A 27,839-nucleotide genomic window follows, 5' to 3' on the forward strand; every position below is an offset into this window, starting at 1 on the left:
AGGTATGTAATGAAACTCTGTTTCAAAACAAACAGACAAACAAACAAAAACAAAGAAAAAAATCTCCAATAAGGTGAAGAGAAAAAAATGAAACTAAACAAAAAGCCCATGAAAACTAACAAATAAAAACCCATAAAAATCGCCTTTTTTTTTTTTTTTTTTTTTTAAATACTATTCCTGGGCACAGGGCCTGTAAGGGATTGTGGTTAATTTATACCCAGTGACATTTCATTAGAGAAAGAGAAAACAAAAATGGTTAAAATTTATTGTGTGGGGGAAAAAGAATTACAAATCGTAAGGCTAGAGACATGGCTCAGCAATTAAAAGCATTTGCTGATCTTCCAAAGGACCTGAGCTCAGCTTCTAGCACCCACATGGGGTGGCTCATAATTCCTGCAACTTTTGCTCCAGAGGATCTGATGCCCTTTTCTGGACTATGTGGGCAACAGCACATCCACGGCACATGTACACACACACACACACACACACACACACACACACACAAATAAAATAACAACAAAATGTTGTGGAATCAATTATTCTATTAATATTAGTTAAAGCTATTTATTTATATTGTTTAATTCCACAGCAAACTGGTGCCCCACATTGAGTGCCAATTTTTGTGGAACTATTAATATTTAATATTGATTCATATGATTATTAAAGTGGCTGTTATTCCTTAACCTGCTGTTTTATAAATAAATAAAAAAACACAGAGACCTGTTAGATTTATTATAAGCCTTAACACTCTGGAGCTGGGCAGCTGTCAACCCTCTAAGCTGTCTTGTCTGCTTCCGATCTAAAATCCCGATAAAAACTTGCACGCGCTGCATTTTGGCAACTTCTGCTCCATCAGGCCAGCCCTCTGAGCAAGCTGCTCTTGGACACATGCTCCATTTTGCCCCATGGCAGATTCTTTCTCTCTGGCTTCCTGTTCTCTTGCTACATCTTCTGCCTGCCTCTCTGTCTCTATCTCTCTGTCTCTCTGTCTCTGTCTCTGTCTCTGTCTCTCTGTTTCTGTCTCTGTCTCTCTCTCTCTCTCTCTCTCTCTCTCTCTCTCTCTCTCTCTCTCTCTCTCTCTCTCTCTCTCTCTCTCTCTCTCTCTCTCTCTCTCTTTGTGGTCTCCCCAACCCCAAGCCTGGGGACCTAAACTCTAACTCCAATCAAGCCCAGTAAACACCCACCTACCTCTCTTCTGCCCAACCAGACTGTCAGCAACTTTATTAACCAATCAGGGATCATTTGGAAGGCAAGGCTCACAGGACGTCATTTTCAGTACATGAGAATGTGCTCATCGTGGGTGTAACCTGGTCCTGGATGCCAGTAATTAGCATTAGAATACATAGCGCGACACCAACCCCTGGCTGGGGAATGATGGTACCATAATGGGCAGTTCTTCCTGCCTTAAATTAATACAATCACAATAACCCCCAACGGGCATACCTAGAGTCTTATTGCTCTGGTCAGTCTAGATTCTGTCAAGTTGACAACACTAAACATTACAGTTACGCTATGTGCAAAATGTGTAGTAATTAAAACCCTTGGTTACCATTAATCATGGTTAATAGCAGTTTATTTGCATGGTGTAATTGAGTGCTTCTAAAAGTCTGTATTTCTAATACTAACAATGCCTCCATCAGTGAATATGTCTATATCACATACTAAAAAATAAGCACGCTAACATTTGAAACAACACTTATAGAATTATGCTTGTAGATTACCTTTCCAGAGATTTTTAAAAAGTACTTCTTATAATCAGGCATATAAAACTCTTCTCTCTCATGAAATATAAATATCTGTGGAGAGATGCTTATCAGCCGGTGTGAATAAGTGAATGCAGGTTGGACGGTGTCTATGTGGATGTCCAGCTGCCTCCTCCTGGAGATTGACAGGGGAACCTACAGGCAAGGCTAGGTATCACAAATGGTACAGTCAACCTTGCCTGTTTCATTATATAAATGGGTTACATTTTCTTACTAATCCTACAATATGGACCCATCACAAGATTATGCATTTGAGAAAGCATTTCAACTAGTCTTGGACAATCAACCAAAACTGGATTGCTGACTGCAATATTAATTTTAGAAAAAGCATTTATGGTTGCTTTCACTTACTGTCAAGACTATTGAACTAAATGCATTCACAAGAAAAAGAGAAAGGGTTATTGAGTATTTGTTATCTATTAACAATAGATACATTAAATAATAGCTCCATTAAAATAGGAACATTAAGTTTCTTTTTTGGTATGTTTTAACTTAATAAACACACACACACACACACACACACACACACACACCCATTCAAAATGACAATCCCTGACTGGCCTGTCAAAGACCTTACTTGTATTGTTTTAGTCATTTATATTAGGTTTAGATTTTTAAAAACCCTGGCTTCAAGAGAAAAGCATTGTGCAAGTTTATGTAGCTAATGTGTACTTGAACTCAGAACATTTTAGATCTTAATAACTGGAGCCTGCATTACTCTGCCTTCTTCCTTGGCCTTGGAAGATCTTGTTTTGCATTTGAAAAATGCTGATATGAGCAATTATGATGAGAGAATGCAAAATGACTGGCGTGACTTATATTGGCTTGTTTTTTTTTTTTTTCTCTCCCAGTTCCTCCCTTTGAGCCCAGCAGAGCTCAAATTCCCTTGCCATCAGCAAGGAAAAGGGGCGGAACTTCAGCCCCACAAATCTTAGCTTTAGCGAGGCAGACTGTGTGTCTGGGACTGAGACCAGGTGGGCTTTCTCCGTGTTTCACTCCGGGAAACAACTGCAATAAATCAGAGGAACCCAGGAGAGGCACTGGCACGGACTGCACTGAAGCTCCGAAGTTCCACGGATAGTAATAATTTTCACTCTATAAATAGCAAATGAGAAAATACTGGCTTATAGTCAGACCTTCCATTCGGAATAGACACTAGAAAATGCGAACCACAGAGAAGTCTCCTCTCTCATGTTAAGTTAATGTTTTCTCCTGTCCTATGTTATCTTTACATATTACAAACCTCAAGTCAAATTAACCCTAAGTTAATTCTCTCTGGTGTTAGATTGTCTTTAGCACTTATTACAGTCAGCGTACTGACCCATAAATACTAAGAGCCTCAAACCCAGGGAACATTGAACGTGCAGTACACTCAAAGCTGGGGCTAAGTGCCTCTCACAGAAATATGAGACAAGCACGGCGGTGGAGATGTTTTTACTTCTAAAAGAAACCATAATGAGATGACCAGCCTCCCTCAACTGTGTAATTTTTACACTGATGCCATCATTAAAGTCAGGCAAAAGAACAAAACAAAAACCTGGAATCTGAAGCCTATATTAAAGAAAAATAAACAAAACCTCAAATGGGCAGACTGAGCCAGTGGCTGAAGAGTTAGCTGATGTCATTGTTTCGGAAAAGCAAATCAGGGCTCACCTGAGGAAGTGATGCTTCAGTGTGGGTGGGGCTGAGACTATGTGCCTCCGAAGTTCAGAGGTTTTGTTTGTTTGTTTGGGGCGATTCCTCTCTCAAAAACAAGCAAAACATTGTATTGTAGCTATTGTTTTTGATTAGGGCATACCCGCATAGAACGGCGTTTTTGTTTTGTTGGGAAGAATGCAGACTCTTTGGGAAAGTTGGGTCTTGAAAACTTCTGTGCCCCTTTAACCAATTGGATCGAAGACCGTGCCTACCCACTGTTCCTTCCACCATCTTAGACACATCAGCCTCGCTGGTGAAACGGTAACTTTGGAAATCTTTTCATTTTCCCCCCATTATGCGACCGAACACAATGGCTGACAGAGGGAAGGCTCAAGATTTGAGCTCTAATTTCAATGCAAGAATATAACTAATGTTCCCAGGGTCAGGCTTTTGCCTGGTGGGTTTCCAAAGGCGGAGTAGGGGAGGCACAGGCCAGCTAGGCTTCCCTGATGTCTTCTCTCCGGCTCAGGCAAGCCCTGCTCATCTCAGGCCCCGCTGTTATCTGCTACCAGGCAGAGCCGGAGGAAATGGATGGAGATGGTGCCAGTCTCAGTGGCTCTGGGGGTTCCCCTTTTGCCAACATTAGCTCTAAAGAAGCTGGTCTCCTCCGCGGTGGCAGCCATTGATTTAGCCCTCCCTCGGGCCTTCCTGCATTAAGCCCTTCCAGGGTGTGGAGCCGGGGTGGGTGTGGGGTCGGGGTGGGGTGGGCCGGGGGTAGATCTTTCACCAGTTGGTTCTGGTTAGAACATTCACTGACAGAAACTCTGCGGGGTATCCGGCTGTCTTGCCAGTCCTGACCTGAAAAGCAGCTGGAAAATGCAGGTAGCCTTGTAGATAACAAATCTGACCTCCATCGCGTGGCACCGTGTGGTTCTTGTTGGAAAAGACCAGGAAAATCCGGAGGTGCTGTTTATTTGTTGCTCGCTTCTTTCGGTACCTGTGTTTAAATCTCCTTCCGGTTACACGTAAATGCTATTTGGGTTTATATTTTCAACTTAGCATATGTACATTACAATTGGTGGTTTCTGGCTTCGGTAACTTATTTCCTTATTTATACGTGCAATTCACTGACTCAGTATTCACTTACTCAATATTTACTGTTTTACGATCACTTACTTTACTATCACTACTTGCGAAGAACTGGGTTTAATGATGAAGTCTGAGATTGGAGCAAAAAGACATGGGACAGTAAGCACACTAAATGAGGAAATGTGAAACCGCCAAGTGTTAAGTTGGGCGGTGTTGTCCGTTAGGGATGAAAGGGACCTGAGGACATCACAGTAGTATAGACTGTAGAATCTGTGGAGAAAGTGCCGTTGAGCTGGTCCAGCTGTAGGCTGCTGCACATGCTGTGTGGCATCATCCCCTATGCAGAGACGTTAGAGAAATGTATCACAAACTGACAGAAAGAAAGGACTTTTGGAAGTGACTAGAATTGTAGCTGCTTTACTTCATCAGAATCAGAAAATGAAAATATTTGTTATTTGAAGGAATGTGACAAATTCTTTTAATTTAAAACCAATAATGCTAGCTTAATTTTTAAATATTATAAAATATACTCTAAACAACAGCGAGAAACAAGAGACAAAGTAACTGCTGTTTACCTACAAACTCTTCTCACCAGTTTCTTGTTAACAATGAGTATTATCTATCTTTAACTTTTCCTATGCATACACATGTGTATGAATACATGTATGCATGTAATGAGTATATATAGTTTGCACAAAGATATTCATACATGTATATATTCACACATTACATAAAGGGATTATATCTATTTTGTCAGGAAATTAATTTATACTTCATTGAGATAGGTTTCCATATTAGCACACAAAATTTGCTCTGTGTGTGTGTGTGTGTGTGTGTGATAAGTAGGCTAAGCAAAACATGCAGGTTAGCAGCAGTGCCTGTATGTAGTTTAGAGGACAACCTTGGGCATTTCTTACTTCTCAGCTTTTTCAGGCTGGTTCTCTGTGTTCATTCTGTGTACACCAGGCTCACTAGCCTTGGAGCTTCTGGGAATTCTCCTGTCTCCACTTCCCATCTCACTATAGGAGCTCTGAAGTTATAGAAGTGGGATACTCTGCCTGCCCTAATGAAGCTTCCTGGGATCCGAACTTAAGTCCTGCTTATGGCGTGTACCTAACTGACCGAGCCTTCTTCCCAGCATTAAACTTTATTCTTCACACTTCAATAATAATATACAAAAACCATAAAGGTATAATCCTACTCTAGTAATTCCACATATTCCTACTGCTTTTTGGAGTCTAGATTCTTTTTCCACTCAGCTTTCCTAGCCCCACCCTGCCCCTTCTTAGTGTTGATGATTAAACCTGGGACTCTGAGGACTTCTTTTCACTTCTTTGCAATTTTATTTTATTTATTTTCACTATTTTACTTTATCTAAGTTGCTCAGCCTACTGTTGAACTCACTCTCCAGCACAAAGAGGCCTTGAACTTGTGGCCCTGTGGCCCTCTTATTTTTGTCTCCTGAATAGATGTATTAAAGCTCACTCAACCAATACTGGCTTGCATTGAATTGTTTTAATCATTCAAAAAGGGTCTCTGTACATTGTTTGAGATCACAATTTATTTTTTACCCTAAATGTATTTTCAAACTCTATTTATAGAACCATGTTCTTTCCCTTGCTGTTATATACCAAATCTCTATAGATACAGATGCCTTCTTGCAATCTATTTTCTATTTCTGTGGTCCATCCATCTATTATTATGGCCACCGAACCCTGTTTTATTAAAGTTGCATAGTGCTTTGACAGCATATAGGCAAATGAACCCATGAATTGATAGTTCAAAGTGCAGTCTCTGGAGCCAAGCCAAATGGAATACCCAACACCCTGGACAAAAACATAATACTTATAAGTATGCTCACAATAGTGTGATGCCTTCCTTAGTGTAGTTTAGCTCAGCTTGTGACTAAAGCTTCCACATTAACTTTGAGAATTAAAAAAAAAAAAAAGAAAGTACTCAGCCATATAATCCCAAACAAAAATATGGAATTCTTTTTTACTTGAAGCCGGGGCCTCACGCCTGCTAGGCAAGTGCTCTTAGCTCTAGCCCTAGTCCTCTTTTTCCTCTTTAAGTTTGAGACAGAGTCTCACAAAGTTAACCAAGCTGGACTTGAAATGTCTTCATCCAACATTTATACTTGAACTCAAAACCTTCCTGCTTTAATGGCTGGATTACAACTCCACTACCATGCCTGGAGACAATAATGATTCTCCCACATGCAATTCCTCTGAAAATCATCTACTTTCTTACCCACATGCCATGGCTGCTTTAATCCAGCTAAAGAGCAAGATGTTTTGGAGAGCGTAATGAACGCCCACCTCTGCTGTGAAGCGGCTGGCTGTGCTGCCCAAACCTCAGACGGCAAAATGCAAACGTAGACTTGTCTAAAGCCAGCACACAGTGTAGCCTGATCTCAAAGAAAGAGGAGGAACAGAAATAAAGCGTGGATTTGTGTCCTCTGTGAGAACAGTACTGTTCCAGCAAGGCTGCCAGCTGCAGATGAAGGAAGACAGAGAGGATAGACCACCGCCACCCCTTAATCACCTAGAGAAATCACAGCTGGCTGTGGCCTACCCCGAGTCTGTCAGCCAATGACGGCGCTGAGCAAAGACTCTTGAGTGGCTTAGAATGAATCACTTGCAAATATCAAGACTGTATTTCTGCAAACGCATTCGCAGATAAAGCTGATGACACCCTGGAAGTCTAGACTCTGATCCATTTGCCAAGCAGGTGGCGGAGAGAAAAAAAAAAAAGAAATTCTAAGGTAGGATCTGCACAAACAAGGAAGGTATTGAGGGTCCCAATCTAGTTTCTTTTGATAGGAATTTGAATGGAGAAACCCAAGAAGAGGATTTCTTTAAAAAATCAAAATCTCAAAGGAGGGTTACCAAGTCCACCATAAAGAACTTAGTAAGCACGTTTATGATTTACCCTAGAAATAGTAGATTCTGCTCGTGGTGGCATTGCCCTGTCTATTGCACACCAAACCTGCCCTCCTAATAACTAGAGCCTTGCGAGTTACAGGAAGGGAAGAAGAGTCTACAGGAGCCCCTGGGACATTTAGAAGTGATGCAGTGAGTCAGATAAGACTCTCCTCTCCCTCTTTCTCCCTTTTCCTACACACACACACGATGCACGCACGCACTCACGCACACATGCATGCACACAGTGTTAACCAGTATCAGTGTTAACCAGACTAAGCAGGTCAGGGCTTGCTTAGCATCCCTTTCGCATTCTCTTCATCCCTCCACCCAATCCTCCAAAGTGTTTCCCAGGCTCTCCAGCATTTCCCTCCACTGTCCCTGCCGTCATCCTTCTTGTCCTGGCCTCAATGATTGCAATAGTGAACTAATTAGTTTCCCTCTATCAGTCTTTCCTCTTCACATCCATCAGCTGCTCCACGAACAGATTTGTCTTCTTACATTGCAGTCAGCAACCTGTCTTGCAAAACTTTTAATGACCCTTGTATCGTACAAAGAGCACATTCTTTCCCGTGGCCCACCATGACCTGCTTCCTAACTGCCACTCAAGTTTATGTCAAAGATGACTGCACTGCAGACCTGTTGGTGAGGCAAACCACTCTATTCTCTATCTACCACATGCTTTCTGGTGTCCGCTTCTGCCTATGTGTTCCCAAGTATATGATTTTTATCAGAGTTCTTCCTCATTCACTTCCATATGCTTTACTTTTTATTTTATGTGTATGGGTGTTTTACCTGAATATATGGCTGTAGACTGTGTGTGTACCTGGAGCCCTCTGAAGCTGGAAGACGGCATTAGACTCCCTGGGACTAGCGTCACTGACGGCTGTGAGCTGCCACGTAGGTGCTGCGAACTGAACCCGCGTGCGCTATAGAAGAACAACCATTGTTCTTAATTTCTGAGCCGTCTCTCCAGTCCTGTTCATTTGCTTTCTGTCTATGACCTTTCGTTGGAGGTCCAGTTCAGAATTCTGCCAAAAGTACCAATTGCTACTCATTCCTCTAAGGCACTGAAAGAAACCACAGGTTGTGCTAGGTTTAGTGGTGCACGTCCTTAATCTAGAACTTAGGAGGGAGAGGCAGGCAGAGCAGTGTGTTTCAACGCCAGCCTGGTCTACATTGTAAGTTCCAGGCCAGTCAGGGCTACAAAATGAAACTCTGTCAAAAAAAAAAAAAAAAAAAAAAAAAAAAAAAAAATGCAAAATACACTACCATAAGTTGAGTTGAATTACTGTATAATACAAAAAACAAAAAAACCAAACCCTATTTATTTATGTATATGAGTGCTTTATTTGCATGTGTGCCTGAATGACAGAAGAGGACATGAGATCCCATTATAGATCTGTAAGTTACCATGTGGTTGCTGGGAATTGAACTCAGGACCTCTGGAAGATCATACACTGCTCCTAACTGCTGAGCCATCTATCCATCCCCGATAATACTAATTTTAGAGGTTTTTTTTTTTTAGACATTGAGAGGTGAAAGGAACAGTGAGGATGGACTTTGAACTTCCAAATGTAATTTTGGGGGGTTGAAAGTTCATTTTTGAAGAAAATTGTTTATAAAATATAATAACAAGGGCTAGAAAGATGACTTGGTGGTAAAGAGCACACACTGCCCTTCCTGAGGACCCAAGTTCAGTTCCCAGCACGACATCAGGCAGCTCCCAAACATCTGTAACTCCAGATGCAGGGGGTTCTAACACTGGCCTGTTTGAGCACTTATACTCACATACACTTACCAATCCCTTTCAAACAGGTAAACACTACAACTACTACAACTACTACTACTACTAATGATGATGACGATGGTGATGATAACAAATTTTAAAAAGAAATATGGTACTCATTAGTCTATAGTAACTATTTTAGCACTCTGCCTTCCAAGCCCATGGTGTATCACTGCTCTCTTTGAGTTAGAGCTGATCGTATGACTTGCTTTGATCAATGCATTGTGAATTTAAGTAGCATGCACTTCTTCCAGTGATAAGCAGTATGGATTCCCTAACACCTTTCCTTCTATTTTCAACCAACAATATGTAATGCAACTTGTCTACTTTTAGGACAAGTTTCTCCATACTGATCCACACTCCCTGGAATCATGATTGACATCCAGGATAAACAGAGTATATGATCAAGAAATTAATCTATACCATTTTTCAGTCACTAAGATTTAGAATTTTTGTTGTTGTTGTTAGTCCTGCCTTCAACTCTGAAGAAACTCCCGAAACCACACTTTTTATTCCACACATTAAGTACATGCGGTCTTTCGGCAAAAACCAAAACATTTTTACTTAAACACTAGGAGGTTGAGCTAAGCAGTTTCATCCAGGGATTACAGCAGACTATCAAGCAAGGAGAGCCACAATGGAAGCTGTTAAGAGTCATTCTAAGTTTCTTGATCCACTCTTCTACTGAGGGACACTTAGGCTGTTTTCAGGTTCTGGCTATTATGAATAAGGCTGCTATGAACATGGTTGAGCAAATGTTCTTCTTGTGTGCTGGAGCATCTACTAGGTATATTCCAAGGAGTGGAATAGCTGGGTCTTGAGGAAGCCTTATTCTCAGTTTTCTGAGATAGCGCCAGATAGATTTCCAAAGTAGTTGTACTAGTTTGCATTCCTCTAACCCTAACCCTGTGGTACATTTACACTATGGATTACTACTCAGCTATTAAAAACAAGGAATTCCCGAGATTTGTGGACAAATGGATTGAACTAGAAATGATCATAATGAGTGAGTTCACCCAGAGGCAGAAAGAATCAAATGGTATATGCTCACTTATATCTGGATACTAGCCCAAGGGGCATGTCCCATGAAAGTCTTCACTTACTAGAAAAGTGGGGCAGAGGGGAAGACTTCCTATTGGGACTCTAGGTTAGAGAAGCAAGGGAGAATGGGGAAATAGAAGGATCCAGAGGGTCCTATAAACCTACAAGTAGAACATTATGATGGGTAGATCTGGGCCCAGAGGTCCTGCTCAAACTATGGCACCAGCCAAGGACAATACATGAAGTAAACTTCAAACTCCTACCCAGATCTAGCCAATGAACAGGACATTGTCCACAGTTGCGTGGAGAGTGGGGACTGGCTTTCATATGAACTCTGGTGCCCCATATTTGACCAAGTCCCCTGGATGGAGAGGCCTGGTGGCACTCAGAGGAAGGATAGCAGGCTACCAAGAAGAGACTTGAGCATATACAGGGGGAGGAAGTCTCCCTCAGTCACAGTTATAGGGAAGGGGAGTAAGGGGAAAATGGGAGGGAGGGAGGAATGAGAGGATACCATGGATGTGATAAAAATTGAGATGTAATATGAATAAATTAATAAAAAATATTTTTTAAAAAAGTTTTTAAACTTAAAGAAAGAGTCATTCTAAGCCTATCCATTTGCCTGCACATTTCAAGATTTCCTTGTTTTTAATAGCTGAGTAGTATTCCATTGTGTAAATGTACCGCAGTTTCTTTATCCATTCTTCAGTTGAGAGGCATCTAGGTTGTTTCGAGATTCTGGTTATTATGAATAAGGCTGCTATGAACATAGTTGAGCAAATGTCCTTATATGGTGGAGCATCTTTTGGGCATATGCCCAGGAGTGCTATAGCTGGGTCTTGAGTTAATACTATTCTCATTTTTCTGAGGAAGCACCAGATTCTTTTCCAAAGTGGCTGTACAAGTTTGCACTTCCACCAGCAATGAAGGAGTGGTCTCCTTTCTCCACATCCTCAGCAGGATGTGCTATCACTTGGGATTTTGATCTTAGCCATTCTGAAGGGTATAAGATTGAATCTCAGAGTTGCTTTGATTTGCATTTCCCTGATGACGAAGAACATTGAGCATTTCTTTAAATGTTTCTCTGCCACCCAATATTCTTCTGAGAATTCTCTGTTTAGCTCTGTACTCCATTTTTTAATTGGGTTGTTTGGTTTAACGTTCTTTAATTTCTTGAATTCTTTATATATTTTTTATATTAGCCCTTTGTCAGATGTGGTGTTGGTGAAAATTTTTTTCCCAGTCTGTAGGCTGTTGTTTTGTTCTATTGACAGTGTCCTTTGCCTTACAGAAGCTTTTCAGTTTCATGAGGTCCCATTTATTAATTGTTGATCTTAGAGCCTGAGCTATTGGTGTTCTGCTCAGGAAGTTGTCTTCTGTGCCAATGAGCTCAAGGCTCTTCCCCCACTTCCTTTTCTAACAGATTTAGTGTGTCTGGTTTTATGTTGAGGTCTTTAACCCACCTGGACTTTAGTTTTGTACAGAATGATCAATATGGATCTATTTGTATTTTTCTACATGTAGACATCCAGTTAGGCCAGCACCATTTGTTGAAGATGTTATCTTTTTTCCGTTGTATGGTTTTGGTTTCTTTGTCAAAAATCAAGTGTCCATATCTGTGTGGGTTTATTTCTGGGTCTTCAATTCGATTCCATCGATCAATCAGCCATTTTCTATACAAGTAACAGGCTGTTTTTATTACCACTGTTCTCCTTAGTGAGGTAACCCAGACCCAGAAAGACACATACGGTATATACTCACTTATAAATGGTTGTTAGCCCAATGTAGATGTTCTCTGAGAGACTTCACCCAGCGGGGGATAAAGACAGATGCTGGGACTTGCTGTGGATTCTGGGTGGAGCACTAGAGTGATATGGAAGAATGGGGGGAAGGAAAGAACCCAGAGGGTTCAGGAGCCCCACAAGGAGAACATCAAGACTAGTGGATCTGGACTCAGGGGAGCCTGCGCAAACTGTTGCACCAACCAAGGACAATTCATGCAGCAAACCTAGACCCGTATTCAGATGTAGCCAATGGACAGCTCATTCTCCATGGTTGTGCAGAGAGCAGGGATTCCCTCTGACATGAACCCTGGTACCCTAGATTTGATCACTTCCCCATGCTATCTAGATGAGACATTATATGCTATGGCCATATGGGGGTGGGAGGCCCCCTTCTAACCGAGGTATAGCAAATAGGGCAGAGGAGGGAGGAGGTGGGAATGGGAAGATACAAGGGAGGGGATAACGTTCAGGATATAATCTGAATAAATTATAATTGAATTAAAAAAAAAAGTAATTCTAGCCTACAGAAATGTACAGATATGGCATACTCTGGGGAGCCAGAGGTGTCTCCTTATTTCCATAGCAACTGGAGCTAGCAAACCAGACATCTTAGAGAACTGTGTCATCAGCAGAGCCCGACAGCCGCAGAGGGAACTGGGACAGTGAGAAATGACTCCAAGATACAGATTCTTGAGGGATAAACTGAAGGGGTTTTCAGAAATAACTTGAGACTATTATAATATTGAAAGTTTAAGCCAATGTCATTGGTATCATCATATAAAGTTAACTTTATTACCAAATGAGCCTTGTTCACTGCGTATAATCATGGTTTGTAAAGGGTATTTCTCCTTTTACTAAGTTAGTTTATAAGTGTAGCCTTTCACTTCATAGTCTTTTGCAAATATCCTGATCACCAGATCTTTGAGAAAGAATGGTGTTTTCTGGGGCTAGAGAGAAGGCTCAGTGGTTAGGAGTGTTTTCTGTTCTTCCAGAGGACCTGAGCTCACTTTTTAGCACCCAGGATGGCTTGTAACTCAACTTCCAGGGAAGCTGATGCCTTCTTCTGATCTCTAAAGGAACCAGACATGCTTGGTCTCCATGCAATATAGACATAGTTGTTTTTCTAAAAAAAAAAAAATTTTAGGAAGAATGTTGTTTTCAGCATACAATAGAAATTTAAAAGATTATTGTCATTATTAATGATAAAGTTTAGGGAAAAGGTTATTTTAAATAAAAATTAGTTAGAATTTAGTGAATGCATATTTGATCAAGTTTTGAATCTAAGCACAACAAAAAAACAGGTGTAATTTGCCTACCGGTTTCAGAATATGCTTGGCGAGTAGTAGGGTGCCATTTTTCCTTCAAGCCCCAAGCTCCTGAAATAATGATTCATGAGACTCAAAATATATATTCAAATACCTAGGGCACATGGCTAGGCTCTTCCTTGATTAGCTGATAACTTAAAATAACTCCTTTATACGTATCTACATTGTGCCACGTGACTGGTTACCTCTGCTCAGGTACCATGAGTCTTTCCTCTTCACATCTTCTTGGGTGAGTATCCTAACCCAGGGTCCTTTCTGGCTGCCAGATGCCCCACCTTCTATTTTACCCCTTCCTATAGGCCATAGATATTTTTTTATCGACAGCTGTTGCATCCATACAATACACAAGATAGTCTCTCTACATTGGAGTTACTAAAGAACATTGTCTACAAGCTTCCAGGCAAGCAGCTCTATGTTTATCTGCTCTGCCTAATTTTTTTTTTTTTTTTACAGTAGTTGACTTTATTTTAAGAACAACCCCACTACTGATATACTCCACACTTATGACTAGATTGATAGAGTTTAAGTACCTTATCTTCTAAATAAGAGTTTACCTAACCATATTTTCTAAAAGAAACACCGAGTGATATGTCCACAGACCTGCGCTGCAAGAGTGTGGGAGCTGGAACATCAGCTCTGACAGCCACTCTGGCGTATCAACCACAGACAATCCTCTCAGGCTTTATGCTTTGTTTTAGAACTGCATTGCTCATTTGCTTTTTGTTCTGTGCGGCTCACTCACCTACTTCTGCTTTCATTAGATGATTCTAAGAGAGTCTTCGGGGACATCATAAGCAATGTTAGATGCCATGGACGTAGATAATGGAATTTGTCCTTCCCACGGTCAATCGATCTCTTTATAGGACTTCTACTGGAGGACATTCCTCCTGCTTTTGTTGGGTGACAGGAAAATCAGCCAGCTGTCTTTTAGCAGTTCACACTGTTCTGTGGCTTGGCCTTTTATTGATCTAATTTACTATGAGAGCAACATTCTAAACATTCCTCTGAGGGCATACATACACAGCCAGGGGCCATAGTTCTTTAGCTTGACCTTGCCAAAGCATCTTACAATTTTATATTTGTTGTCATAATTTACAAATAAAAATAGGTGTTGAGTTGAAGATGCCAGGTTTCCATAACTCTAGCTCCTCTCTACTGTTGTACATTAAGTCTCCTTCTGTCACTTAATGATTTAAAAAAAAAAGCATTCATGACAGGCTTCCTCTGCTAATGCATCAGCACTGTGTGGTTTTGTGTCCTGCATTTAAACTCCATTGATTTAAGCAAATCAGAGCCTTATAATTTCCCGAAAGAGTAGATAGAGCCATAACTTTCACCTTCCAGCTTTACAGTAAACTAAGAAGGAAGTGTAGGTCTGGAGGACAGCTCCGTGTAGTGTTTTGCAAGCATCTGTAACTCCAGTGCCACAGGGTCCAATGCCCTCTCCTCACCTCTAAAGACACCAGGCACGCACATGGTGCACGTGCATTACATGTAGGCAAAATACTCATATACATGAAATAAAATAAAATATATATTTTCCAAAACAAAAAAAAAGAAGTAAGAAAGGTTGAAAATGGGTCTAAAGAAACAAGTGGGAAGTGTGTAGATTATCAAGTTCTTATGAATGATTGGATCCCAGAGATGTTTAAGTTCAGAGAAAGCAATCCAAAATGGGCCTTCTCTTTTTAATGAGGGTGGCAGGTCCTCAAAGAGTGGGTAGCCCCAAGTGTAAAGGAAAGGATAGGGTTGGTGGGCTCAAGGAGGAATGTCCAGCTTTTGAGTTACAGTCAGACAGGGAGATCTGATCTGTGGGTGGCAGCAGTCAAGTGCAGATGGGCACTGCCTCTGTCAAGCCAGCTCTCACCTTATGGCAAGGCCTGGGACAGCAGTCTGGTAGCGCCATATGGGATATAGCCTTTGCACACAAGCCCGTAAAACCGTCGCAGCAACACATGAGAAATTTTTCATCTTTCTTCACAAATCCCCTTGCAAAGTGTGGAATGCTGCTTTTCTTTTCGTTTTCCCTTCTGCTTTCTCAGCCCCTGACTCCACTGGTTTTCAGTTAAATAAATGCCTATTGATGAAAGTTAGGATACTCCAAGAGAATTTCCAATTACTTATAGCATAAAATAAATGATTAGAAGTATGTTGATCTTTCTTACCATGTATGTTAAATAACAAATCGAGTAAAAAGACATCCATTTAAAAAATTCAATTGGTTTGACTTCTTTATTTTTCCCTCTAGAACTGGGTGAATTGTTTAGAAGCAGAGTGGACTAAATTAGTTTGGTGTTCTGGTTTCCTGTGGAAGTGGCCTGGCCTTTCCCACTCTAATATTTCATTTTTTAAAAAATGTTAACTCTGAGTCGTTGAAGTTTGCATATTGTTTTAAAATCCGCTGCGCTGTACTTGCTTTGTCTCTTGGTGTTTGAAGAAACGCCTTCCCCTCCTAGTGCGAGGGGTAGCAGCTGGCTGGCCAGGCAGGGCAGCTCCACGGAGTGGAAAGGGAGGGAAGGGGGGGGTCATCTAATTAGAGCAGCTGGGAACGGTTTTTTAGCAAGGCAAATTGTAATCCTTTTTTCTGGAAACTGGCCAGGGCATTAGGGTTAACAACACAGTTTGTGCAAAATAATAATAAAGAAATATCTACCCACTCCGTGTCTATGGATCCTTGGTATCTTAGATGTTCAAGTTCATGTCTCACTTAAAAGATTCTTCATATATGGTGGTATCCCTTTACACCTGCAAAAAGTTGGCAAAAAAAAAAAAAAAAACCAAAAAAAAAAAAAAAACACCTAAAAACAAAACAAAACAAAACAACAACAACAACAAAAAACAACTTAGCAGCCACGGGAAGATAGCACCAGCTTCAAGATGCTCATTACCCTTGGATATTTTAACAAGAATTTTAATGAAGATCTGAGGGGAAAATTCAATTCCACTTTCACGACAGCACTGGGATCTAAGTCCATACAGCCATCAGTGTGGCCAGTCTCACCAAAGTAACATTGCATAAAGCAGTATTTTAGCTGCTTTTGTTTGTTTGTTTTCACTAGTGTAGCGCTGGAGATTGAACCCAAAGCCTCAGGCATATGCTAGGGAAGCATTTACCGTTGGCCCAGGACAAAAGTTTTTAAGGTTTACTGTTGTTGAGTTTTGCCTTGTTTTCTGTTTAAATGGCTCTTTTGTTAGTGACTGGGAAGTCCCACACAGTACTTTCAAGGCCCTCCACTTCAGCTCTGGGATAGCCACCGGATCCCTGTCAGTGCTAGACTCACTTCTTCTATTTGGAAAATGAGGATAAGGAATATCCACCTACGTCTCTCTCTCTACATAACAGGGAATCTGCAATCAATTCCTTGAGCAAGTGAACAGAAAAGACAAATGAAATGCACTTCACTAATGTGAACTGTTGGTACTCTGGTCTCGGCTTATGCAAGAGTCATTTGTGCAGTGACACAGGGCAGCTTTCCTGGGTTCAGCTATGAATAGATAGGCACATTGCTCATACACTGACTTAATCAGTTGACCAAACAGTATGATTGCATTCAATCAAAATGTGTTCTAGATGTATAATTTATGTGTTGAACTGGATTTGTCTCACAGAGGAGAGAATACATCGTAGTTGAGAAGGCAGTTGGTTGAAACAGCCAGTTATGGGACATCTCAGAGAAAATTCCCCACAATGCTCTGTGGTGAGGAACTCTAGCACACACAGGTAGGACCACTCTTTCAAGCTGTGACTGAGTTGGGTGATCAAGCTCGAGGTGCAGCCTGTAAAAGTTAGGCAGAACTAAACAACAAAAATCTAAATATTGTGCCTGTGTTCAGAAATACCTAGCATGCTTTAGGTTGGGCCATGGTGGCACAGACTTCAGTCCCTAAAATACTAGTAGCTGCGGCGGGGTGTGGTGGTGGTGCACACCTTTAATCCTAGCACTCTCAGGAGAGAGAGAGAGGCAGGCAGATCTCTACGAGGTGAGTTCAAGGCCAGCCTGGTCTACAAAGTGAGTCCAGGACAGCCAGGGCTGTTCCACAGAGAAGCCCTGTCTCAAAAAACAAAACAAAACAAAGCCCCCAAACAAAACAAAGCAAAGCATAGTAGCTGAAGGACAGATCTTCAAATGAGATTTGGAAGTTAAATAATTAAAAATATAAGCACTGTTTTGTTGATGGTGGTGGTGGTGGTGGTGGTGGTTTGTTTTGTTGTTTTTAATAGTCACCTCTTTCCCACATTTGCCTTTACAGGAATTGTAAATAAAAACAAATATAAAGCCTGGACAACTTGTTTGTTCTCTGTGGCACTGTAGAAAATTCCAGGAGTTTCTTTACCTTCGTTACTTGTAACTGTGAAGATTCCCATTTATATGCTAAGTGTCTGGATTACAGGATACAATGGATTATAGCTCTGATTTAAAATTTTCTTCCTCTGCCTTTCTTTCTTTTCTTTGTTTGTTTCATTTTGTTGTGGGGTTTTGGGTATGTGTGTGAAAAATGTAAAAGAAAATGTGGACCCAACCAAATATTACTCCTACTAAAGTGTCTTCTGTGGTATGATGTTGAGCAGCTTAATTTGGTGGGTTTTATCAAGAAGGCAGGCTTTTCTTTAGTGAATTAGATGGTGACTTGCAGGCTCATGAATTATTCAACAAGTCGTAGCCCAGAGGTCAGAGCCTGGGAAGGTCCTGGGACAGGGAACAGTCAGCATGGATTTGTGTGTGTCTCCCTCCATCCTCCCATCGCTCTCAACCGCAGCCCGCCAGACAGCTGACTGGGGTCTGTCTCTCAAAAAGACACCCGAGAAGCTTCTAAGCAAAGGTAAGACACATTCATGGACTGTCTTCTTCAGGACCAGTGCCATTGTTTTACTGTTCCCCACACCTGCCCCCACCCACCAGCGGCTCATCTGGTATCAGTGTCATTCATGTGCAAAGTAGAAACTGAACTGAACACATTATCTTTGAGCCAAAATTGGTCTCTCCTCTCCGGTCCCAGCCTCTTTAAGGGGTGGCATCCATTTGAAGGTTGGCTATTTGTTCCAAATGCTGCAGAAGCATCTGCTCTGTACTAGCTAGAAATCATGTTTAATAACAAGAAAATCTACTCTAGCCAAATCCCTATTGGGAGGGCTCTCGCATGAACAAAAGGCCCCCACTTCCCCTGATTTCCATAACAGATGTAGGATCTGATGCATGACAGCTCAGCTCAGCCCCGCACCATTATCCTCCCGCATATCCATCTGCAAGGAGCAAGGCTTTCGCTTTATTAATTGCTCTGGTGGGCTACATGTGACGTTTTGTTGCCCCGAGAGTACGCTGTTTGTGCTTCATGCTACACTGGTCGCAATCATAGTGATTTTTCTTAGTGTTAAAGGTTACTGGCCCTCTTCCTTTACTTTGCTACACAGCTTCCGTACCCAATAGCTATTAATGCCTCCCTGGGGGAGGTTGGCAATTTCCCTCAAGTTGGTTACAGTCTTCCAACCCTGGTTCTGTTTCTTTGTCTTCTGACTGGGACAAGTCTTGAGACAAGTCAGTCCAGAGGAAGTCTTTAGGAAGCCTCCAAGTGTTAAGACACAGCCGCTTACCCTTCTCCCGATAGAGAGAAGCAGAGTAACACTCTTGACACTTGTAAGTTTTCAAACGGCATCCAGACACCTACGGGAAGAAGACTTTGCCAGCCTTCGGGGTGGGGGGTGGGCAGGGAGATGGCTCGCTATTTGCAGTCAGTTTCTCCGTAGCGATAGAGCTGTGGGTAATGTGATGTTTGCTTCCTGAGGTCACCACGGGGCAGCCGTAACCCACACTTTCCATCCTTCTCATACTTCTTCCGCTTCATCCTAGAGCCGTTTTGAGTGAGGAAATAACCCAGAGTCAGTGGAAAGCACCAGGCTTACTACGGAATCCCCCGTTTCCTTCAGAGTTAGGCATTGGCTTCTTGTCCCTCCGTCAAGTAGATGGACACAGGAATTTCATCTTCAATGACCCCGTGTCGAATTTAAAGCACCATGGATTAAAAGAAGTTTTCTGAGCCTAACAGTGTAAGTGCTGTGTTTGTTCAGGGCATCGAAACAGGACAGAGGACCAGGTGTACTTTAGTGGTCAAAGGAAACGTCCATCTGCCTCCATGTGTATGTGTGTGCACAGAGGAGAGAAGTGGGTGTGATCACCTGTAAATGCACTGTGCACACCTGTGTCCAAATTCAACACAACAGAGCAGAATCAGTCTACCATCTCTGTGAGCAGGATCTTCTGAGTGTCAAAACATGTGAGTGAAATTTTCTACATAATAGTTTATAGAAAATGGAAGGCCCTTACATATATATATATTCTTTTCATGGTTTTCAATGTTCTGGAAAACAGAAAAAAAAAAAAAAAACCTGTGAGACAAAATTTACAGCAAATGGAGCAGAAAGGGGTGTGGCTTATTGCTTTGTAAGAAAGCAGCTACCAGAAGTTTCTAAATGTCTTTATTTTATTTTATTTTATTTTATTTTATTTTTATGGACCTGGCAGTGCCTACTTATACACTCATTGATAAGTTCTTTAAAAAAAGACAAACAACAACAAAAAAACAAAACAAAAAACCACAAAAAAAACCCAACAACTTGTGACAATAATCATTCCATCGCTTTTACAGTTTATGGCCCATGCTTTCCAATTAGATATTTTCTGCACGTGTTTATATTTTAAAGTACCTGCCTTGAAATAAGTTCCATAAAGCTGAGTCTCTGAAACATTAATCTGCCCTGTGATGACACCGTATGACTTCATGTCTCCTTGAGTCTGTTTTGGATGATTGGTCCCAACACGTTTGTCACATTGTGCCAATTCCTATTAGATTGGGAAAACCATCAGTAAATTACATTGAAAACAGGTTCTGTTATGTTGCTATTAGACGATATGAAGTGGAGGAAGAAGAGATTCAGTTTGTACGAGAAATGACTGGACCATTGATGCTCTGTTCGGCCCCTCACTGCATTTCTCAGGTTGGCTTCTTAATGGGGAGAGCAGTTTATCACCTAGTCCTTGTCACCATGCAGGAGTCACAGCTGGCAGCCTGGAGGACTAACCAAAATAGCTCTTTGAGGAATTTTGCTCCTGCAGGGCTACAGGATGGGTGGGCCTTGATTATTACATTACCTGCCCCCAACACCGAGGCTGATCCTCAGGGAGCACCCAGACCTGAAAGAGACCCCAGAGAGACTCACTCAACCCCTGCCTCTCACAGGGAGGACAGGAGTGTCAACACATTCATTAAATAAATTGCTTCAGGACAGTTGAGTCTGGGAATCCGTTTCTGGGTAAAAAAAAAAAAAAAAAAAAACCTTATGAGCCTCCAATTTACAAAACAATGCAAACGCTACCCTGTGTGTGCATCTACCAAGTGTTCAGCCCATCCACAGGCAGGCTGTTTAATATTCTTATCACTCTAAACCCAAAGAGGCTTGGCGGTGGGCATCATTATCCCAGTGGGCCACAATTTAGATAAAGGAAATATTCTGGGTCAATTAGTAGAAATTCGGGCAAAATAAAAGGGTGAGAAAGAGGAGGGGAGAAGATGACTTAAACATATGGGGAAAGTGCTTAGCAATTCCCCACTGTGTGCCAGGCACCACAGCTCTAAAGATGAAAGGTGTCATCCCATTAGGAGCCACTTGTTCTGCAGTTAGATAGATACGGGAGGTGACAGTCACCACACACCTCTTTAGGATGCTTGCAGAGCAGCTGAAGTGGCAATGTGCCTGGAAGACCACACGGAGTTTGACTGGTGAGTATCAGTTTGTGCTGGCGCTGAAGCGTGGGTCCAAGTTTGAGTTCATCGGTTGGGTGGGGATTCATCAGTAGCAGCGTGGAGTTCAGTTGAAGTGAAGGAGTCAGTAAGTGGGCCCTGCCTCACGCAGAGTTTCTAGAATGCCTTTAAAATCATCACATTTTTCTGCCTGGTGTAGTGGCACTTGCTTTTCGATCCCAGCACTCCACTTTGGAGACAGTGGCAGGAGAGTCTCTGTAAGTTCAAAGACAGCCTGGTCTACATAGTTGAGTTTTCAGGACAGCCAGAGCTACACAGTGGGACCCTATCTCAAAAAAAAAAAAAACAAAAAAACAAACAAACAAACAAAGAAAAGGAAAAGAAAAAGAAGATAAGATTGTTGTCTTCAAGTCTTTACTTACCAGGAAACTGGGACAGAGGGGAAGACTTCCTATTGGGACTGTAGGTGAGAGAATCAAGGGCGAATGGGGAAATAGAAGGACCCAGAGGGTCCTAGAAACCTACAAGAAGAACATTATGACGGGTGGATCTGGGCCCAGGAGTCCTGCTCAAACTATGGCACCAGCCAAGGACAATACATGCAGTAAACTTCGAACCCCTACCCAGATCTAGCCGATGGACAGGACATTGTCCACAGTTGAGTGGAGAGTGGGGACTGACTTTCGCACAAACTCTAGTGCCCCATATTTGACCAAGTCCCCTGGTTGGGGAGGCCTCGTGGCACTCAGAGGAAGAATAGCAAGCTACCAAGAAGAGACTTGATACCCTATGAGCATATACAGGGGGAGAAGGTCCCCCTCAGTTACAGTCATAGGGGAAGGGAGTAAGAGGAAAGCGGGAGGGAGAGAGGAATGGGAGGATACAAGGGATGGGATAACAATTGAGATGTAATATGAATAAATTAATAAACTCTCTCTCTATATATATAAAGATTGTTGTCTTCTTCATAAACAAGTGGATAGTTCCCAACCAGTGTTTGATAGCGACCAGGCACAGCAGAGGATACATTTGATGACACAGCTGTAAGATGGCTAGAGTCAGCACATCAAAGGGAAAGGTGAAGCTGAGGAAGGCTCATCTGCAACAGAGCATAGGTCTACCCCAGCGGAACAGAGGTGCCCAACACCACAACACCTCTTCATGCTTGCCTTCCTTTTATGTCTTCCTCCTTATTGACCATCCCCTTTCCCTCTCACACACAATAGCACCTAACGTTGCATCAGACTATGGTCCACATCTTGGTTCCCAAAAGACCATCATCATCTGGTTTGGGGCCCGGTGGACATCCATGTGATCGTCCAGGAAGGAGAAGAGGTCAGCTTGCTGAACAGGCTTGAGAAAGAGAAGAGAGTGGCAAAGCTCAAATATTCAAAAGCTGGGGAGATAGCTCTCTTCTCTTTCCATACACAAACCCTTGCATTCTTGCACTCTGGACCTTGGCCACTGGGCGATTCTGATTTGCTAAGTGCTTTCAACTTTTCAGGACTAGCTTAGACTGGTTCGCCTCCTCACTTCAGTGCCTTCACTTCAGCTCAGAGACCTTTAGAATGGGAGCGAAAACTTCATGTCGCTGAGTATGTCTAACAGGAGAAGGAACCCCGGGGGCAGACCACAGCTACATAAATTAATATGATGAAAAGAGGAAACTTTCCTATTGTGGTGGTAAGCAGCATTCTGGGCTTGTATAGAAAATCAAGTATTAAAGCCTTTCCCATTTGAACAGCCTGTTTCTTCTCAATTCCATTGTCTTGTTCTCAGAAAAGAAGGCCAGAAAAACCTGAGGAGGCCATTTTGGGGGTGCCTAGAGGTGGGAAGTCCTTGAAAAGGAGGTGTAAAAGGGCTTAAGTCTATTCATTTCACTCTTTCATTTTCCTCTAAATGGAAGCGTGGTGTTGATGCCAGTGGCCAGGCCAGAGGAGCTGGCAGAACAGCTCGCTGCGAGGCAGCTGAAGCCTGTCACGGTGACAGCTTTTCTCCCAATGTGTCCTAGTAGGAGTTTGAGTTGACAGACAACAAAGGATGAGGAGGGAAGGGATTCCGACACAGGCTGAACAGCCATTACGCTTGTCTCCATAACAGCACGTTGGCTAATGGACAAAGGGAACAAATCTACTGTGGGGTGGTGTCCCAGGCCCCAACTGCTTCGAGTTGTCTTTGGTGAACTCAGAGGCAGACAGCAAAGCTATTGTCCCCTGCTGCCCCTCTCTAGGCCAGTGATCCAAGGCTTAGGAGATGAAATGGGTCTAACATGAGGGGAAAAAGAAGGCTCGGTAGGAAGATGTTAAAAGATTACAGTATAAGAATTTGTTTCTCATGGCTGTGATAAGAGGCCATAAAAGCTGTCTTGTCACATCACCCGCACATAACCTGGCACCTAATGGGTGCTCCTTAAGCAAGGAGGGTTTCTAAACTAAATTGCACAAGGAAAAACAGGTGTCAGACTTTGGAATATTGCCCAATGCTTGGGAACAATAAATTTCAGGTCTTAGCTTCTTTGGTACTCTTAACTTGTTTGAAATCCTTTCCTTTCGAAAGAATGCCGTAGTATACTGCTGTTTCAGAAGGAAGGAGAGTAAACAGTTTTGCCTGACAAGGTGACATACATAAAATTCTCGCACTCTGGAGGTTGAGACAAACAAACCGTGAGTTCAAAGCCACCTTAGGCTATATAGGGAAATCCTGTCTAAAATATATATAGATAAGTCATTTGAACTTGTCCTGTCATATCGCTAGCGAAGGACAGGAATTCCATACATTTCAGACCATTAGTGCTATTAACCACAAGCTCCCGCAATGAGTTTTTGATAAGCACATCTTTTTGAGGACTGAGTAGTCTACAGATGCGTGGGGTCATTCAACAGAACCCCTGAGAGTGATTCAGGAAGTTATTTACTGACATGGATAGCAAATGGATGGTTCCTTTGCTTTGCCAGCTACCAATGTGTGTTTATAAAGAAGAAAAGACAAGAAAATTCTCTGCTGAATGTTATTACTTCTACAACAACAATAAGTAACACAACTCTTGGCATGGCTGTGCAAAAGCGCAAAAGTGAGTTTTATAGACGAATTAACAAATGAGTTTCCCATCCTGAAAGGAAATGTCTAAGAGACCGTCCTCCACATGGGGAACCCTCACACACACTCGAATCACAGGCAGCTTGATAACTATTCCAGACCAGTCCTTTGTGAAATCCGTCCATTGGGGAATAAATGATGTATGAAATGAAGGTGCCCCAGCTCCACAGGGAACACAGACAGGACACTCCCAGCTATAATGGTGCAGTTCCTGATGGGGTTTGCCTGTGACCCCCTGGGCACAATTTCCATTCAGCTCTGTGGAGCCCAACAGCCTTCCGCAGCCCTACACATCAGAACTCACACTCTCCCTCTCCAAAGCAGCGAGCTTTCATTCACTTGAGTTTGCTTAGGAATTTCTCTCATCGCAGACACCTCGCCTCCTTGCCACCCCAACAGGCAGCTCCAGTGGTGGCAGTTCATTATTCTAGTTATTGGGCACAATATATCACCAAATCTGGCGATAAATCAGTTGAAGTTTGTGAAATCGCTGTCACCAGTATTTTCAAAGCTTCTGAAAGAGAGAAGTGCAGGTGTGCAGGTCCAGGAGGGCATCCAAACACTATTTATTTTTTTAGACCAAGGCTTCAGCATCTGCCCTCCAGGTGGGCTTGTAAGTCTATGATAGGGGATTTATGAGCACCGAAGCAGGGTTGAAGTCGGGGTAGGAAATTTAACATTGTAATCAGTAAAATAGGGAAGAGCTTGATGGTGGAGGATTAGTGTGAGAAATCGATGGTTCTAGAAGGCCCAGTTCATCACCTGGCATGACTGTAGAACTGTGAATGAATGGGAGGTTGAAATTCAATGCTTTAAAACAAATACAGATTTTTTGGTGCAAATGCCAATGAAGAGTCACCCTGGGGTTTTCTTTATAACATTTGCTATTTATGCTACCACAAATGTCTATGTAAGCAATTACTGTCGTGGACTGGAGTAGGAATCTAAGTGTGGATGTCCTTTGCACTGACTCCTCCACACATCAGCCATATGCATGCAGCTCCTTCATGAGCTGTCCCCAGCCAAGGAGTGAATGCACCAGACAGACACAAACTCAGTTTCCGGTACTGCCTAGTCTTGCCTGTTGGGTTCATGATTTGAATTGTATTAGTCAAGACTCCTACCTTGTACTCCGGAACCTAGAACCACAGCGTACGGGACCTAGAATCCATAGTTTGTGAGATTAAGCATTGAAATGTCTTCCCCAAGGAGAGAGGAGGATGCTGCGTAGAGAGTCAGAGTCACAGATAGAGAACTGAGCCTCTTCTCTCTCCACCCTGGACTGGATTGATGTTGCTACATTGGCCATGTAAAAATAAAGGACATCGGTAAATGTGAGCATGAAAAAAAAAAGTTCGTAAATTCATAGTAGCAGAATATTCAGGCAGGCCGGTGGTGGTGCAGGCCTTTAGTCCCAGCATGTGGGAGGCAGAGGCAGGCGGATCTCTGTGAGTTCGAGGCCAGGCTGGTCTACAGAGTAAGTTCCAAGACAGCCAGAGCTACAGGCCGAGAAACCCTGCCTCAAAAAACAAACAAACAACAATGAAAAAAACAACAACAAAAAAAAAGAAATTCACACACAATTTCCTTTACCAAGGAAACTAATTTCCTTACCTTGTATTCCAGCAACTGGCTCTAGCCATTGCCCCTCAAACTTCAGAGTGCAGCAGCATCTCTACTTGGCCTTTACTACTTCCTCTCTCTGTCCGGCAGCATTGGCCATCCTCTCCTCCTTCTTAGGGATCATGGGTAGCATGTTCTGTCTGCCAGAGTTATACTTTCCATAGAACTCCGCCAGCCTCACTCACCTTTTCTCTCTGTTCAGACAGTTGCTCAACTCTCAATGTGTTCTACTAGCTGATACTATCATGACCCTAAATATTTCACACGGACCGCCTCACCTTCTTCCTCTGCCTGTCTCCTTTCCCATAGCATGTATTTCCTAAGTCTAATCTTCCTTAATTTGTATTATTATTATTATTATTATTATTATTATTATTATTATTATTATTATGTGTCTTTGTCTCCTAGAGTACATGCTCCAGGATGGCAGGAATTTGGCATATCCCAAAGTCTATAAGGACTTCACACATATAGGTGCTCAAGAATCAATGGATGAATAAATGGCAAATGACAGAATATTTACTCTTACGCTAAAGCTCATTTACAGTATTTAAATTACATTTAAATCCCAATTTGCTAAACTGATTGTTAGTCAGCTTTCTATTACTGAGTCAAAATATCTGAAATGCTCTGCTTTAATTAAAAGTTTCTTTGGGTTCACAGTTTTGAGCGTCTCAGTTCTAATTGGTTGGCGGTGAAGCAGTCTTTCATGGTGAGCTGAGGACTTGTGGAATTCAGGAAGTCAAAGGGACAGAACAAGAGACCAGGGTTCCACAATCCCCTGAGGGTACATCTTCAGGGTCACTCACAGTGGAATTTGAGGTTTCAAAACCATGCACTATTTCAAGCCCCACCCCCAAGCAGCCTGTTTATTGTTTGAAGCACAAGCCCTCAGCCCTCAACTTGCAGCTCTCAGTAACTATGTCTGCCTGCAGCAATGCTTCCCCACCATGATGCTGACAGACTCACCCCTCTAGAACACTAATCCCCAAGTAAACCTTTTGCTACTACGTCTAAGAGTTCCGGGATTGTTTAAATGTCTAAGTGTAGACTCTCTACTGAGACTCCAACCTCTGAAGAAACAAAAACAAATTGTATACTTCAATATACAATGGCGGGACATAAACAGTCTGTTCCAGAAGCAAGGCAATACCAGGCCGAAGTGAGCCTGAATCCTCTAATTCTGCATGTGTGTTCAGCATCTGGGACTATTGGTGGTATCACGTTTGAATCAGTGACCTTGGGTAGCCCTATACCTCTGTCTTTTTTTTTTTTTTTTTTTCCTGTGACATAGGTGACCCCACTCTTTCCAGCTTCACTCAGTGCCTGCAGCTTTCCTTACTGAACAATCTTCCTGCCACTTCCGATATCCCCAAATCTCTATTATATCTTAGGGTTCAGGCAATGAAGGCTTCCTTGCAGGAAGGGAATTAGACTCTGGACCAGATTGCCTACCCTCAGAACTGTCTGGAGCCTTGCTATAATCTTCCATTACCATATTTCTCTAATAGCTTACATGCCTAAAAAGCCAGCACTATATGGACAATGACAATAAGTTCATTTTCTAGGTTGAGACGTACACTTGCACCTTGGTCCATAGCTGCCACAGTTTCTGTATCCTATTATAGAATCCCATTATAGATGGAACTTAATAAATATGTTCCCAGGTAACCATTTTAATTCAGGGCACCACTGTGGTGGCACTCTCAAGCTGGGGCCTTTGCTGGATGGAGAGTTTTTTGTGTTGTACCCAGGGAAAAGCCATGGTTTCTTTCTAATAGTGTCAATTTCTTTAGCAATTATAGACATGCTTCCCACATCTACCTTGTCTGTAGCTTTAACAGTGTTCACACTCATTTCTTCATCAATTTTCTATATTTTTCACAATTTCCCTACTTGAGTTCTCATTATAAACATAAGTAAATGCAGACAATAATAACCACACCATAGTCTGAAAACTGACATCTTGAAATCTCCTCTGGCAAACAACTTAGTCCATCACGTTGAATTCAGAT

The sequence above is a fragment of the Acomys russatus genome, chromosome 24 (genome assembly GCF_903995435.1).
Source record: "Acomys russatus chromosome 24, mAcoRus1.1, whole genome shotgun sequence".
NCBI classification, from domain to species: Eukaryota; Metazoa; Chordata; class Mammalia; order Rodentia; family Muridae; genus Acomys; species Acomys russatus.